The 18,104-nt window shown below is 37.8% G+C and overlaps 1 protein-coding gene across 5 annotated transcripts in view; it reads right to left on the bottom strand.

The window, feature by feature from the left end:
* Positions 1-16,663, bottom strand: part of LOC122789418 (protein diaphanous homolog 1-like) — a 320,618-nt gene extending 303,955 nt beyond the window's left edge. For 2 of the 5 annotated variants that reach the window (XM_044056858.1, XM_044056862.1), the window contains exon 1: positions 16,072-16,143. The gene's annotated coding sequence lies outside the window, so the exon portion shown is untranslated. Of the gene's footprint in view, positions 1-15,102; positions 15,867-16,071; positions 16,464-16,598 lie in introns of those variants that run through there. The other 3 variants (XM_044056861.1, XM_044056860.1, XM_044056859.1) reach the window with 3 other exon arrangements.
* Between the last annotated feature and the right edge of the window lie 1,441 nt (positions 16,664-18,104).

The raw sequence follows: 18,104 nt of genomic DNA, 5'->3' as shown, positions 1-18,104 counted from the left end.
ACTTTTTGAGTTTATTGTAGAGTTTGTTGATGCTAGAAGTCCACTGTGGGAACTTGACTTTACTTTGGCCTCTAGCTTTGATTCTATCTGGTACAATCAAGTTTATACACTTATGCAAGTGATCGTACAGGGCATTAATGTAAGCTTTGGCATAGTTACCACTTTCAGCTTGGGGTGGTTCTTCGAATGCATTTATACCTTCACCTAGAAGGGAATAGCTTGCTTTGATGTTTTTTAGTCAGATTTCACTCGGTGAGTTCTGGTGTTAGTGTCAGTTAGAAGGTATCCGATTTGTGGTCAGTTTTAACTAATGAGGGTCCAAGAGTTGCAGCAGTGCACCTGTTTGATATGTTGGTGAGGACCAAATCTACAATGCTTGTTCATCTTAGTCGGAGTATGGACAATTTGAGCCAGGGCATTTGAATTCACAAAGCCAAGGAACTTTTGTGCTAAGTGTGGGTTATAGTAGATTTCCCACTTGATGGTGGGATAATTGAAATCCCCCATAACCAGTATGTTCGGTAAAATTCAGATTGTTTTCAGTTTGGTTAAGTAGGCTTCATGGGTGTCATGATCCATGGAGAGGAGCTATAACTGGTTAGGATCTGAATGGGGGTCTTACCCACCGTGACCTGGAGTAACTCCATGGAGTTGTCCGGTCTAACTAGAAAAGAGGCGAATTTCTAATATAGATTGAGACACTGCCTCCTTTTGGTTTTCACACATTCATTCTGTGGTCTAAAGGTGTGGAAAGCATTGTAGCCTTGAGGCCTTAAACCCATGCCTGATGTATGTAGTCATTCAGTTATTCTGGGCCAAAACAAAACTTTGTTTCAACTTGTAATGGGTACACACAAAAAACAGGAACTAGTAACTTGACTTGTTGTAATGGTCATGTACATACCAGATAAACAAATGCTTTTTACAGAATGCATATAATACAATGGAACATGCTGTGTATTATGTTACACATAATTATGTTCAACATGGGGGCATTGTTAGCAATGGAATAGTTCGGACAAGACAGATTACGGAGGATACTAATAAAATTAAAAAGTTATACAAGTCTGGCAGTTCATGCAGAGGATCAAGGCTCTGAACTTTCCGTAATCTAGGGTACAAAATTTCCTTCCTTCCAACTCAATTTGCCCAACCCTGAGCAATTCAGTCAGATGGGAGTGCTCCTTATTTTTCCTGAAAAGAACACCTTGTGCATAGTGGGTTTCACTAGTAAAAAAAAAAAAAAAATCAGTAAAATATTATAAAACTACAATTCCATTTTACAGTTCAGAAAGCAAGATGGTCGGGTGAATGATTGAGGCAGTTATCCACCAAAAGAATTCTGAACACTTACAAAATAAAACTGAGTGTTAAGGTAACTTCATACTTGAAAATACATGACAAAGTCAAGAGCCATAAACAAGACATATACCACCTCTGATTTTCTGACACAGCAAGGCCACACTCTCCACTACTTGTTTTTCGTGCAGAAGGGAATAAAAATAGATATTCCAAAGTTAAAAATGTTTGCAATCACTGCCTAAGGCAACCCGAGTGAAGCTTGCTCATGCTACCCATTCAAATGTACTCGATTCATGAAAATAAGGGTATGCCATCTTATGTATAAACATGAGAACTTAGTTTTTAAAACATTCAAACCACTTTTTAGTAAAGTGTACAACTCGTCTTGGTTACAAGCAATCACCTCCACCACTAACTGGATAGAACTGAATGACGACATCATGCACAACCCAACACTGCACTCCCAATTCTACCCACGACAGTCTTGTGTGTGTACTTTATGATGGCTCTGTCAAAAAGTCTTCGGTGCTACCTAGTAGAACTCTCCCACCTACCCCAGTCATCTCCGTCTTGATTCATATCATTTGTCATATGTACAGTACTTAAATGTCACGCTTGTCTTCATGTTACACCCATGCCAGATAGCCAGATCTAGATGCGCCACTCATTTTGCTTCTGGTACACAAAACTGCAAATCAAGCTTTGAGCTGCATTTGCCCTAACTACAACAGCACTTCAGTTTAGCTGTTGTAACTTCAGCATAACCTTAATGGTCAGATGGTCCCTATCGGCCCTGGGGCCTATATAAGCCTAGCCAAAAAGGTTCCATGGCTTTCGCCACCTAAGAAAATTATTTTCCTGTGCCCCTGTCAAGCAGTGCTACAAAAGTGATCCCTGGGGTGAATTTTGCATTTCTAATCCAGTCGTCAAGATTTTTCTTAAAGAGGGCCAATTAGGAGCTTTGCTTGATATGAATGGATAGTTTGTTCCAAAGTATGGGAAGTCAATACTAGTGTGTTTGCAGCCCTTTTTTCATGTTAGAATGTTTAGATCATCATTTGATATGTGCTCTTAAGTTATTATATCCCCTGAAATGCCACTGAATGCGGCTTTATAAAAATTAATGATTCTGAAAAGTACTTATGTACATTATGCTACAGTTTGCCCTGTACCATTTAATGTTATGTGCATGTGTACTACTGCCTTTTTATCTTGTCTGTATAGCTGCTCTTATAAGAGCTACAAGTTTAATACAAATTTACAATTACTCACTGATTGGACTGTATGTAACTCACTGATTGGACTGTATGTAAAAAAAAAAAAAACATTTGAATCTTCACAGCTATCCATTTGTGATATAGCTGCATTTAAATAAATAAACACTACATGTTTCGGCTAGACATGGTAGAGAAGATAGAAAATGTAATCTTGCATATATGTAAATTTCTAGGACAAACAAATCATTCAGCAGCTTAGCTGCTCGACTTGGAGCTCATTACAAACTTCACAATAAACAGCCTAAAAAAATCACTGTCAACCAACTACTGCCGAGTACTTAAAAACAACTGGCATAAAGTGATTTGATCCTCTGTGGGTCTTTCTTCACCCTCTGACCTCTTATCTCTTAGAGCTCATTCCTGCTGAGAAAGGAGGACATTTCACAAGATCTGAAAGCTAACAAAAATAAATAACTGAACAGTCCATCAATCTTCAAAAACATACTATTACTTGCCAAGCACTTCTGGAGAAGCACTACGATTCAGAATAAGGGCTGCTGTGATTTATTGTAGAAGTTGCTGCTGACACTGAAATTAGATGCATGTACTGACCCAAAAGCAGCTTCAAAACATACATCACAACTCATTTGGATCAAGGAAACAAAATCCATCAAACTGCACAACAGCCAAAGGAATACAATAACAGCACAAATGGCAATGCACCTGATCAGATTTTAATTCACTTTAAATTTGCAAGAAAGAAACGTTAAAACTTTCAGAACATAAAAAACCTCATCAGTGATGTATTCATACCGGATAGAATTTTGCTCAGACATCCTCCTGGTCATAGTTGTACTTCTTAATGTAATACATAGCTACTATTATTAAATTACTATTAGGTGCCAGCAAACACTGTAGGTCACCATAAACCAGAAAACACTGTAGGTCACCATAAACCAGAATAAGTCCTATTATTTTTTTTTTTTATATACAAGAACTGCACAGTAAACCCATCTGATGTACCAACTGTGAGTGAACAGGAGATATGAAGGGCCTTCAGATCTTTGAAATATATATTGCATTTCACATTCTATCTAATTCTAGCAGGCCACACAATAACTAGCAATCCAACTTGAAGCACTTGGTTTTACCCATCTTGCTAGAGTTCAACTCCATTACAGATGGTGTCCCCGGCTGTGTGCTACACGAGCTAAATGAGGAATTAAACCCGCACATAAGGCAGCTGTTTAATCTCAGCCTTACCACAGAATACGTGCCAAAGGAGTGGCGTACGGCAACTGTGGTCCCACTCCACAAAGGCGGTGCCTCTACGGACCCTGGTAATTACCGCCCCATAAGCTTAACAAGTCTAATCTGCAAAGCTATGGAGAGGATCATAATGGAGCTCATAAACAAAGATATAGGGGACTTGCAGACATTGGACCCGACCCAGTTTGGCTTCGTCAAGGGAAGATCATGCCTTTTGAACTTGGTCGACTTCTTCGAAACAGTCACCAAGGCCATTGAGGAGGGAAAGGCAGTCCATACAGCCTACCTTGACCTTGCAAAGGCTTTCGACACAATACCCCACTCGGGTACTGTAGAAAAACTTACCAGCTTAAATGTAAACCCATATGTCACAAGATGGGTTGCAAACTGGCTTAAGGACAGAACCCACAGGGTTAGAGTTGCTGGCGCTATGTCAGACTCCAAGCCGGTCACAAGTGGTGTCCCACAGGGCTCGGTCCTTGGCCCCCTATTGTTCGGCATCTACTTCTCAGAAGTACAGGCCAACATGGGAGGACTTTGGCTGACAAAGTTTGCAGGCGACTGCAAACTGGGCGCCATAGTGGAAAGTGCATCGGACACGGATATCCTTCAGAAGGGACTCACGGAAACAGATAGCTGGTGCCAGAGCCATGGCCTGAAGTTAAACGCCAAAAAATGTATAGTCATACCCTTCAGGAAAAACAAGGTAACCCCAAGCTACCATATAGGTGGCAATCCACTAAGCACAGAAGAGGTTATCAGGGACCTGGGGACCCAGGTTGACAGTGGCCTTTCTTTTGACACTCACGTTGCTAAAGTGGTTAGAAAGACCTTCTACATTGCCCACCTGATCATGAAGGGATTCACATCCAGATCTAGTGAGGTCATTGTTCCCCTGTACTCTTCAATTATCAGACCAATGATAGAGTACAATGCCCCATTCGGGATGTATCTCACCCGACATCTGCAGCAATTGGAGAGACCCCAAAAGTTCCTCACCAAAAGGATAAAGGGACTCCAAAATCTGTCATATGCTGCCAGATTGAAGAAACTCCAGTTCTATTCAGTCGCATACTGTCTGCTCAGAGGTGACATGTGCCTGACATACAAGGCCATGTCCAACCCGGAATTAATGGACATGCTCCACCTCAAAAAATCCAAATCCACCAAAACCACTAGAGCAAGTGACTTAAACCTTAGCACGGACATAAATAGGACGTGCTGGAGGGATAGATTTATCAGAGACTCCCTATGCTGTGGAATAAAATCCCGGTCCATGTGAGGCAGAGCACCTCGCTGGCTCTGTTCAAGAGAAATCTTGACCTGTGGATGGGAGATCGTAGGTTTACCCTGGGAATCATCTGTGTCTCACTGCTGGACAGAGGCACAACAAACTAATGGGCACAGTATTTTTTCATATAAGGGGTGGCGTAAGCCACAAAAATTTGGGCTAGGCTTAGGACAGATAGCCTAGTATAAACCTATGAACCTATGTTTTCATTCTCCATTCGCACTCTTAATTCTGATGTACTCCAAACTGTTAATTTTGGGGAGAGGAGCAGAACATTTTCCTTATGTTAGGTTTGTGATTATTTAATGCATTACCGTGAGATTTCCATATAGACCCTTAATACAACAATTCACACATCAGATACTCCAAAAGACTGAACCGGTATCAACATAAAGCTTTACTTAAAGGGTCCACATATGTAATGTGAGAGAAGATAAGGGTCAAGATGTGTGACAAAAACATTACACTTTGAACTCCATTATGGGGGGGGGGGGTTCTACATTCCAAATCTTAGACTACCTGTTAGATTAGGGACTTTCATTTTAAATAAGTTATTAGACAGGCTAAAGGGTAAAATAAATTGTGTTTTATTTATGCATAAAAAACAGTTAACCTTGCTGGTCAAGCACGAGAGACAGTTTATTAAAAAGGAAAGAGGAGCATAAGTGCGCAGACAGAATGTTCTTTTCCCAAGAAAATACAATCTTGCTAGCTACAGAATGTTCCTTAATGGAATATTGCACATACAAGACAAAGCCTGAGACCAAGGTTAGGAAAAGTAAATAAGGAAAATTACTGGACTGAAGCAATATAATATAATATGTTGTGTTCAGAATACCAATTCAGTTAAGGTTAATAAGTTTGTCTGACCTGTTACTTCAGAGATGACAGACAAGCTGAGTACAGAAGCCAGGTCATACAAAGACTATGTTAGTTTACGTTGCTCAGGACAAATCGGAATAGAATGTGCAGCAACTTTGAAGACTAATTGTTTATCAGTACTGTTAATGAAGACAGTATTTGGATATTGTGAACATCTAATAAAGCCTTATTGAATGAACTACAGTGTTTGAGAAATTCATTCTGAAAAGAGCACCAGACTTGGTCCATAAAGGAGAGATTGGCACCTGTTCAGCATGAACTTGGGTAATTAACAGATAGACTTTTGTTTCTCAGTCTCATTGCATACAGTGTTTCCAGCTAATTACGGTACAGTGCAGTATCATCAGTTCTTACAATGGCACCCAAACTAGCCTACAGTCTTGAGGAAGATATATAATTCTTGCAACCCAGAAAGCAGCTACTCTGGACAATCAATCACAGACAGTTGTAGTTTGTAACCTTAAAAAAATATGCTGCACTGGAAACTGGATTTGTAAAGTTCAAAGTGACCGTTTATACAACAGAAGTACTACAGCATTCAGAAAGCTTTCCAGCCGAGAGGCCCCAGTGAAGGTAATCAACGGTGCTACAGATCACCCGTTCAATAAAGGTATAGTTCATTTCCAGATTCAGTCATTAGTTAAGAGTAAAGTAAAAAATATTTTTTTACAGGCTTATTAAAATAAAAGTTATTTAAATAATAGGTAGTAATAGTTATTCAGTATACTCAAGGCATAACAGGGCCGGCTTAATTTGTCAGTTTACAAATTACAGTGCACGTTTACAGATTACAGTGCACTTTATATAATTATTGTACATTAGTCAAATTAAGGACACTGACAATGCAAAGGTATAGACTTAAAATACAGAAAGTACAGATTTTAATAAACTATTATAGCTCATAAATATTCATAAAAATTAAAGTAACTTGCATTATAGAGCAAATTTAAATAAAAATGTATAGACAAGTTAGCACAGAATATGGTAGTTATGCTTCAAGACCACTTACAAAGTTATCTTTTGGTGCAGATTTCAATTAGTCTTCAAAAAATAGCCATCATGCTTGACAGGCTATACAATATGCGGCAGAAAAAAATATAAATAAAAAAAAGACTCCAAGGAGGGGATCCCTTTATATCCGATACAGTGGAAGGAGATTAAGATTAAAGGTATAACAGAGGTGAGCCAAATGGGCTCAACGGTTGAGGCAAATCTGGTAAAGATCCAAGAAATGCAGTGGGGTACGTGTACAAAACAGAACAAGGGGAACTTTTGCCCTGTGTACCAAAATTATTGGCTAAGCAGCTAATCAAGTACAACCATTAGTTACTAGGCTGTGTAGGTTTTCAGAAAATTTGGCCTATCATAAAGTAGAAGTTTAAAATCCTCAGCTAAAAAAAAACTATGCAAAGAAATTCAGGATAAGTGTATTAGGTCTGCAGACTAACCCTACGTTAAAAAGCCTCAGTTACAGAAAGTGCCAGTTACAGAAAAAGCATGGTACAGTATACAGAAATTTTGCAAAACCTCTTCCTCCACCAAAAGGGGGTTAAATAATGTACAGGTTTTAAATATCACTCATACATTAGAACTTAAGACTTAAAGACTATAAATCTAAGTAATATAAAAATCAAATCATACAGTTAAAAAAATTTCAATACAAACGGGCCATAAATGCTCAAATGATACCTAGTGGTCAAAATTAAAATTGCAGGTTTACCAATTTTTTTTTTTTCCAGATTATAAATCAGGTAGCATAAAGCTGTATACAATACTTAGCAATGTAAATGTAAAGTAATTACAGAAGTAGGTGCTGGTAGACTTCCATCAGGGACCTCTGGGGCAACTGTTAGATTAGGGACTTCCATTTTAAAGTAGTTATTAGACAGGCTAAAAGGGTAAAATAAATTGTGTTAAATTTATGCATAAGAGACAGTTAAGCAGAAAGCAAAATAGCCTTGCTGGTCAAGCATGAGAGACAGTTTATTAAAAAGGAAAGGCAGGCAAAGTGTGCAGACAGAATGTTCTTTTCTCAAGAAAAAGATACAATCTTGCTAGCTACAGAATGTTCCTTAATGGAATGTTGCACATATGAGACAAAGTCTGAGACCAAGGTTAGGAAAAGTCTTCTTCTTCTTCTTTAAATAAGAAAAATTACCGGACTTAAGCAATATAATATGTTGTGTTCAGAATACCAGTTCAGTTAAGGTTAGCAAGTTCGTTTGACCTGTTACTTCAGAGAAGATGACAGAGACTCGAGCCGAGTATAGAAGCCAGGTCATATAAAGACCATGTTAGTTTATGTTGTTCAGGACAATCAGAATATAACTTTAAACACTAATTATTTATCAGTACTGTTAATAAAGACAGTATTCAAGTACTGTAAACATCTAATAAAGCCTTATTAAATGAACTAGTGTGTTTAAAGAATTCCTTCTGAAAAGTGCGCAAGACTTGGTCCATAAAGGAGAGATTGGTACCTGTTCAGCATGAGCTTGGGTAATTAACAAAGACTTTAGTTTCACAGTCTCATTGCATACAGTGTTTCCAGCTAATTACAGTACAGCAATTCTTCCACTACCTCAACCTTTAAAACTACCCATATGCATATCCCATATGCAAACAAAACGGAATGCTTGACAATGAAATTGAAATTAATAAGCTGTAAACAGAATGAGCTTACATACATGCCCACAGAATCTTTTGAAGAATAATCAGAAACTTGATTGTACTATACATTAACTTTGCAGGTCCAAGCTGAACCCATCAATATTTGCACATATTCCCATACACATTCCATTTATTCAAGGCCTGCTAAACATTCAACCTCAGGTGACTGGTCTTCTAAAAATGCATGCAATTGTCTGCCTATGTCAAAACTACTTCTCAAATGAAAACAAGCTTCAATTATGTTCCACTTTCTAATGTTATTGTTTGTCTTACAGTGCATCTTAGTTGTTAGGTATGCACAAGTGTAGCAGGGGCTATTCAAACAAAACTGCCCCACAAAGAATATAGGTTAACATAAATCCCTAGGCTTCGTATAACCTAACCATAAACCTCTATTTTGAGAAGAGGGACTCCCATTTAACAAAAACATTAAATAAATATTGATTTTTTTTATGTAGATGTGCACATATTAAATGTTTTGATCTGCTTAAAAAGTAAATTATATTATTCTGGAACTGATTGACTATGTTCCAAGTGATCGCCCTCCTGATGTACTTTGACAATAAGATTATGCTGCAGTACTTATTTATTCTGTTCAGTCTAACTCATTTTACTTTACTGTTTGTTGTATTATAATGAACTTTTATTTTATCTCTTATCCCAGTAAGAAAACATATTTTGCTCAATCTCTCACTATCATCAGATGCTTAAAATGATAGTGATGTTTTTCTTTCAATTCAAATATTGTTTCTAAGAATTAAAAATGTCCATTTAAAAATACTTCCCCAAAACATATTCAGACCTAAAACTGCCAAGGTCATCAAATGCTATTCATGGTGACAAAATGGAGTAGTTATTCTTATTCTAGAAAAAAAATTATATACATATTTTTTTATACAACATAACTCTCCATTCTGCCCAGATTATAAAAACAATGTACAATAGTAATACAATACAATGCAAAAAAGTAAATAAACATTTTACTCCAAAATATTTCAATAAAATATTTCAGACAGCAGCACGACTGAGTTAATCTTTGCTTAGCTGGCACTATCACTACCTGAAATTTACCCATCTTTTATACAATAAAAAGTCAAGGGCAGGATTTTTTTTAACCCTGTATATTTAAACTGCTACTATTTTCTTTCTACAGGAATGTAGTTCCTACTAGGGCATGTAGTAATATTAACAAGTCAAGTTTTTTTTTAAATAAAAAATTAAAACCAAACAAGTCTCATTTTTTAAATTTTCCATTCCTTTCCATTTCTGTTGGTACATAAGAGTGCAAATGCTCACAAATCCTTTTGGACAATTTTCAATTTGTTTAGCACACATAAAAAAAACTCACGATTCACAAGTAGCATTTGTTCGCCATTAAAAACAAAGATTTAACTAACACCCTATCTAAACATTCAACTGTGCGTAGTGACTTCAGAAAATGTGCATTTTTGTTACTGTTTATTAAAAATACCCCTTTTGCTGGTGATTTTTTAGAAGTCAGACAAGCAAACAGGCCAATTAATGTGCAAGCATATACGCCACCAGGGTTAAATGAGAGTATTAATATTAAGGGAACAAAAGCGGAAATACATTTGTGTTTTTTCATCGATTTTATTGAGCAGGTTCAACTGCAACTTGAAAGGGAGAGCGAGTTGCTGTAGTGCAGTTTTCCTACTGGTGCTTTGTTTTATTTTAGGAAGCCAGACCCTATCCTGACAAACCATAATAACTACACTTACAACTAATCCTGGAGAGGATGTCATGGCCACACTTGCAACACCCACACCATCACCTATGTGAAATTTTGAGATTCATCAATTAAACAACCTTATGTCAGTTTTGGTAAAAGTAAATATGCTGTGACTGACTGCCTTGTGCAGTTTGTATTAACTGTTTCAAAAAGGTGTACAGCGACTCAAGCGGCTACGCAAAGGTACATCAAAACAGATCTCTCCCAAAATGTAAAGGATGCGCCCCCCCCCCCCCCCCCCCACACACACACACACACACACGTTGCGGACTTTTGCAATCACTTGTTTTTTTTTTTTTTTTTTGAGAACCATCGCTTCTTGTTGTTGTGCCTTTCGGCTTTTCCCGGTTACTCGTGAGAAATTAAAGCATACATTTCTGAAAATGAACTCACTACGGCAGTGTGATGCTTTCAGGTGCTGCAGCGGTTAATCCTACTGATACCTCTAGGCATCAAATACTGCTTATTCATATTTGCTTATACAATTGCAAAACCAAAGCACATACAAAGGATTAAACTATTTCATCCTGAAACTTACACAATGTAAAGGCAACTATATTGATATTTAACTGCAGCCGCAGGTAAAGAGATATTAATTTTAATACATTCTTTATCTTGTTATAAAAGGTCACGTTTTTCTAAAAATCTAACCAACTATGTAGCACATACAGCACTGCTGACCTTATATGAAAGCTCTCAGTTGGACGAACAACATTCAGCCATGTGGTTAACTTGAGTGGTTGCCGAGACCCGTGATACTGTAAAAATTGTTTCCTTAATATTACAAACTTACAGTAGCATATCTAGATTGGGGCGACAGGAGCAACCGCCCCGGGCGCAATCAGCAGATCCGGATATTTCTTTAAATGCAATACCGGCTTTAAAACGTCGGCATTGCAAGTGTGTGGTCTAAACTGTAGCAACTGCTTGCTACATTACATCAAGCAAAAAAATACTTTGTTTAGCGTGTCTTATAAAATCTAATTTAAGACCCAGAACCTGAAGAATACTACCACTATAAAAATAGTGTATCCTAAAGAATGTCATTTACAAGTCTTTAGTAGCCCCTATGATTACAGAAATATGAACATTTCTTTGAAGCAAGAGGACATAATTTGATTCTATCAAAAAGCTTACGCTCCACCCACTGAAGTTACAGTGCAAACTTCCAAAGCTCCATTAGAGGGAATGAGTTAAATGACAGAAGAACAATATTGCCCCAAAACACAAGAGCCAAAAAATATTAAGTAGGACCTTTGTTAGCACATCATACTGTTTAGCACTTTGGCAGAAACCTTTAAAAATCCCTTTCCTTAAAGTCTAGTGCTGAAACGCTAAATAGTATTTGCTGATAAAGGCAATCTTCACACCTCTGAGCAGCTTCTGAAGAAAACGCAAAATAGTTGAGGGAATGCTGTTTTCCTACAGAATCATCAGTAAAGAAAAAAAAAGTGGCATTTTGTGTAATGTAATCCAAGGGTGACGTAAAACATCTTGTTAAACTGCATATCTTTATTATTAGTACGCTGTTTTCAAAACTGATATCTCCAAACCAAACCCTAGCATCATTATTTATGGTAATAGGACTGGGGATGGGGGGAAAGGGGGTGCGCACAGATCATACCTTATTGCAGTGTATAAGAGAACCTTTTTACTTTCATTCTGCTTTGATATACTAAAGCTTCAGACAATACAGCAGTCATTTTATGGCATCTTTTAGAATTCAGCTACTTTATTGCACACATATTGCTGTCTTCGACTCTCATTTGTTATGGTAAGCCAGCCCAAGGCAACTTAAACAAGCACTGCTAGATTAAAGTGGAGAGGCACAAGTTCTCTTCACAGACATTGACATTAGTAAGAAAAAAACAGACTACAAAGCTACCACCTAAGTACCCACTGTAAAGACTGAAGTTACAAAAGCAGACTTCAATGAATCAATGTTAGCACAAGTATAGAACAAAGTACACTTTTTTGGATTTAAGTTAACCACAGTGCAAGGGAAAACATTTTGTTGCAGGAATTACGAAAGATGATATGCAAGATTACTTGTGTATTTCACATTTGTGGACTATGTAACCTACAGCCTAATCATACGTGACCGAATTGGAAAAGTCCAGCTATGCATATTACCAGCTCAATAGCAAACGTAGCTCTTCTACTTAGTGTACACCGGCTGAGACTTCAAATGATACTACTACTGTAGCTGGAAACTAAAAAAAAGACTTCAACTACCAAGAAAGACTAAAGGCTTCTCTTCTATACACAGTTTCATACAGGATTTATAAGCATGCCACAGATTGCCCCAATATGGCCATAAGGGATCCAATAGTCCAAGGACTCTTACAGTTCTATAAATCAAACAGCCCAGCTAACCTGGGACCAGAGATTTACATCTCCTCCCAAAAATAAATAAGATGAGGAGGAGGAATACATTATTAATGTACAATGCTCTTTTGATTCAGGGGCATTTCTATGAACTTCCACCTGAAAATTTAGAATCTCTCCCACCTTAAAGAAACGTTTTTCTACCCAAAATTATCTTCACAGTTAAACTCACCTCTTAACAAAACCGTTATATGGCAATGCCGTATATCTAACCACATCACCTAGTTTCATCATAACCTCTCCTAGCCTTCATACTTCCATCTCGACTTCTCTCTACTATGACCCTTTCGATTTGAGTCTCATTTGGGTAAATTATGCATGTATCTCTCTCGTGTGTGTGTGTGTATATATATGTATATATATATGTATATATATATATATATATATATATATATATATATATATATGTGTGTGTGTGTGTCTATTATATATATATATATATATATATATATATATATATATATATGTGTGTGTGTGTGTGTCTCACATATATATATATATATATATATATATATATATATATATATATATATGTGTGTGTGTCTCTCTATTATATATATATATATATATATATATATATATATATATATATATATATACACACACACACACACAAACGGTTTATACTTGTCACATTTTGATTTTCATTGTAATTGTCAAATTACATTTTTCTTCTGTAATTCTCTCTCTCCCGGGTTGAGACTGAAGTTGGTCATTTGCGATCAGTGCTCCATCACCGATTAACAAAACTTCAAACAGGCAAACAGTTCTTCTTAGATTTTGCCTGACAGCCATGTACACTACAGAATAGAAAGCAGGCATATATACCTACCTACTGTGTGTGCATTGCTCAAAAGTTCGTCTCTGTACCCAACAAAAGACCCACCATCATCAATAAACTGCAGGTGTACCAGTTAGCCTTCTCACCAACTTGGGGAGAAGGCTAGCTGGCACACCTGCAGTTTATTGCAGTGACAGCAGAGGGCACTACACACAGTACTCAAAGTAAGACACCGTTGCAACAAAAGTTAAATCCATAGAAGACCCACATTTGCAGTACTGGTTAAGATTGTCAGAAACCATACAGGGTTGGTAAATGTGGTGCACCCCTGCCACTCAGGTTTGCTACTGAACTGTTCCTGACTGACTCCATTTTTAGCTCCGTTCCTCTTAATCCCTCATAAAACTGGCGATTTATAAAGTACAGGTGGTGATTGGTGTTACAAACCTTTAATTCTGAAAATGCATACTAATCTGTTAGTATCTCAGGTTAATACTGCTAATATATTTTTTTAAAAGCGTCTCTGATCATTTCTGGATTTGTCCCCGATTAGTTGAGAGCTATGTTTAGGTACTTATAAGGGCAACACATTTTTCTTTACAAAAAGAGCCAAGGTTTGTATAACAGAAAACATTAACTCAGAAGTGGGGTTCATAAGAAACATCCAGTTATCCAGTAAAGCGTTACCTATCCCTCTATATTAATTAGCATAGAAGGAAAAATAATAATCAGAAAACAGGAGCACGCACTACAATAACAAGACATCCATAACTCGCTGGTTATTCAATAAAACAAGAGACGAATGTACATTAGAACACAGATGAAAAGAATACTTTACGATACAGATGGCCGAGAATTTTGAGTAACATTAACCCTTTAGTTAGAAAGCAAATGTGTTACCGTTATGTACTGCATTACATACGTACACGTACATAACTAAAAAGGGAGAAAACAATATTCTTACCCAACCAACATCGTTATTCTGAAGCTGTACTCCACAAAGGGGGGGGGGGGTTGTCTGTTACCTAAACATTTCATACAATTTTCCCCAGATATTTTGATAAATCATTATGCAACATGTAGTATAAAATCTTTCATACTTCTCTCCCCAAAACGACCCAGCAACTGCTCTACATGCCCTTAACACTCCTCTATTGCAGTTACCCTGTATTACAGTGTCCTTTTCCAGCACCTGGCATTGTAACTCAAGGAACTCTCAGTCTCAGTAGCTCGGCTACGAGCAAATCACCATATTCACGTCAAAAACATTAGAAATTACTATTTAACCTCTTAATAATTCCACTAATTTAATTTACTGACCCCATTCTCACTTTCCTTCATGTTTTATTCCCTACCCATACTGCCATACAGATAAGGTCAATTTGCTCTAGCCTGTTACTGACCAGTTCAGCTGGTTACTTCAACAACTTTCGCCTTATGGGCAACACTTCCTACCTTAATACAAACATTAATTAGCCCTAACACGAGAGCATTACCTATTTTCTCCATTCGCTTGGGCAATGAGTGCACAGTCGACATGTGATGTTCTCACCTGTTTGAACTTCCAGCATGTACAAAACACGGTCTACCTGTCTCTTAATGGGGGTCTTCTTCAATAGCATTACAGCTGTAAATCGATGGTTCCCGAATACAATAAACTTGCCTTCATTGTGCCACTACTTTAAGATACACTTCCATTTAACAAAAATGACTCTCATAATTCACGCTTTAATTAGCCAGAACTCCAAATTCTCCGCATACTATCCCGTTAGTCTTGTCTCACAAATTTAATCCATATTTAGGATGGCATATTATATTCCCTCAGCATGTAGAGCTACGCAGTTAATTGTTACTTGTGGATTCATAGAAAACCGAATCTGTCCTGTTACATTAGCGCTGTGCTCATTTTCTTCCCCATGTCTTAACTATCCAACTTGAAAAAAGTTTCTGTATACGTTTTAAAAACTTCACAAAGCTTTTCATCGGGAGGCAGTGCGCAGGCACCACGTAGCCCCACCTGCTCTCTCCTGTGGTGGGGGAAGAGAAGTAGAACAGTTAACTGTCTGTAGTCTGTCGCCATCGGGGTACCCCCTCTGTAATGCTTTTTTGCGTGTGTGTGCCTATTTCGGCCACAAACCGTTAATACACGGTTTTAATAACTACATTGTTAAATGAATGCATGCAGTACTTCAGAATATATGTAAGGGGTGAACGGCCAAAAATACCTGCTGTCCCTGGCAAAAAAGAGTAAAAGTAGGCCAATACATTTGCATCAATACTCTGAAAAGTCTGCCAGTGCATATATAGCAACATTTGTAATATTAAGATAGTTTTATCGCGTATATTAGGTTTTTCAAATGAAAACAAGTAACCAGCACAATCAAATGAACCAATGATCTACCGCTTAAGGGTCCTTCAAACTACTTCTGAAGACAGGTGCCTTCTACAAACCTAGCTTTAATGCAATAAACTATTTTTGCACCTGCCTATATGTCTTCAAGTTTAATACTAGTAAACCTACCTTATCCTTCGTTTTCTCAAAGATTAAAACTAGAAAAATCTAAAGATAGACATTACCCTCCACAAAATGGAGAAATAGTTTGTGGAAAAGCGAGTTACTATTTAACTCCGACCAAGTACCACTGGTTCCCTCATAACAATTAAGACAGAAGGCTTTCCTCTGTAAAGTACTTTTTTTTCAAATTCCTGTGTTGGACTTGGAAGAATAGCGCTTCGTTCTGGGAGTTCCCATTCAAATACGCACTGGACCTCCTGTCCACGTTTGGGTTTCCCCAGCCAAGCATCACAAGATTTACTGTAAGCGTTTTAGGAAAAATAGTTTTACGATATTTTTTCCTTTGTGTATTCTCTGGACGAGTACAGTCAACGTGTAATATGTGTGTGTGTAGACTTAGCTAATCAGCCTTCAGGCATTATGATAAAAAGTATTTCCGTGTGTGTTTAATATACTTTAAAGAAGTAGTCTTAATCATACTAGCAAACCAATCTCCATTTAAACGTTTATTTCATAGATCGCTTCATACGTACCATTTCATAGTTGATTAACTGAGTAATAGTTACAGCAATTAAGGGGAATTTTATTTAGTACAAACAGACAAAATTGGGTGACTTGCCATTTCAATATCCGACCGCTTTCCGTTTCAAGTAGTGCGGTCCACCAATGCGATGTGGCGTCTGAACAACGTCTGCGCCCTCAGCCAATCCCCATGTACACTGCAGCATCAAGTGCTGAAATATGATGTTTGGTGCCTTGGGTGTCTGTGTGTGGGTTCTGCTGGGGGAACAAGTGGGACAGAAGCCAACAACTTCTAGATTTTCTGCTATTCTCAATGAGTTTATAACCTGCTGAACCACACTGGGAATTCAGTCTTCTCCCACCCCTTTTCTTCCCATCATGCTTTCCATACCCCTCACTCTCCTAGACCAAGATATCTGGACAAAGCCTAAAATAATGGGTTGGATTCATCCAAAATAAGGAAAAAAAAATACATATTGCTCTTATAAATTTAAAAGGTTGCTAGAGTAACAAGATATGCATGTGTTAGTATACATTTATTTTCTAAAGGATATGAAATATGAAACTCAAATGTATGCAATTATTTTGTCCCCATCCATTTTCCTTTCCAATTATGTCTAGTCAACCTTCACCATTTCCTTCGGACACCTCTTCCCATCCAATTAGTTAGAAACTGTTCCCAATCAGCTCCCTACCATTTACTTCTTGGCTTACATATATCCTCATCAAGCCTCCCTGAATAAATAACTCAGCTCACTCTCACATAACTTCTGTGCATAACTTATACCATATGACAACTGTGCACCTTTGTACATTTCTACAGCGTTCTCTTGAATATTATATCTTAACTCAATGTTTCATAATTCTCAGTATTGTAAAACACTTCCAACTAATTTATTTCACATAGTTTATTCTTTATTCACTCTATTGCCCTCTCCAGCCAAGCTAGCTGGTCTAGAGGAGAAGGTCAACACCTGCACCACACGGCATGGAACACATAGCCCTCCAAAACACCCACTATCACAGCTCTCACATAAAAATACAAACTGCACACCCACCTTTGTGGAGGTTCTCAATAGAAATTTACCCAAACAGCAGAGCCCTCCAAGACAAAAATGCACTCGACCACAACACAGCAAAAACCCCAGGATACATAGCTCACCTCCACAGTGTGCCCCTCAACCTAAGCCCTTAAGGCTAAACACCTTGCCCAATATACTAATCATAGGTGACTCAATAGTGAGGCACACAGATGTTCCACTCACTAGGCTGAATAAGGAGAAGGCAACGGTCAGCTGTCTATCAGGTGCCAGAATCCGACACATAACACACGCACTCGGGTTACTCCACAACAGGTGTAAGTATGACTCTGTCATTGTCCATGTGGGTGTGAATGACCTGAAATGCACTTTCCTGGACTACATGAAAAGAGACATGGTGGAACTTTTGGATTATGTGGCCCAGGCAGGTATGACATTAACCCTGAGCAGTATCCTACTGTTACCCAGAATGATACC

The sequence above is a fragment of the Protopterus annectens genome, chromosome 14.part0 (assembly GCF_019279795.1).
Source record: "Protopterus annectens isolate FY-2018-M chromosome 14.part0, PAN1.0, whole genome shotgun sequence".
NCBI lineage: Eukaryota > Metazoa > Chordata > Ceratodontiformes > Protopteridae > Protopterus > Protopterus annectens.
Note: the sequence above shows the minus strand (reverse complement) of the source record. Positions and strands in the feature narration are given on the sequence as shown.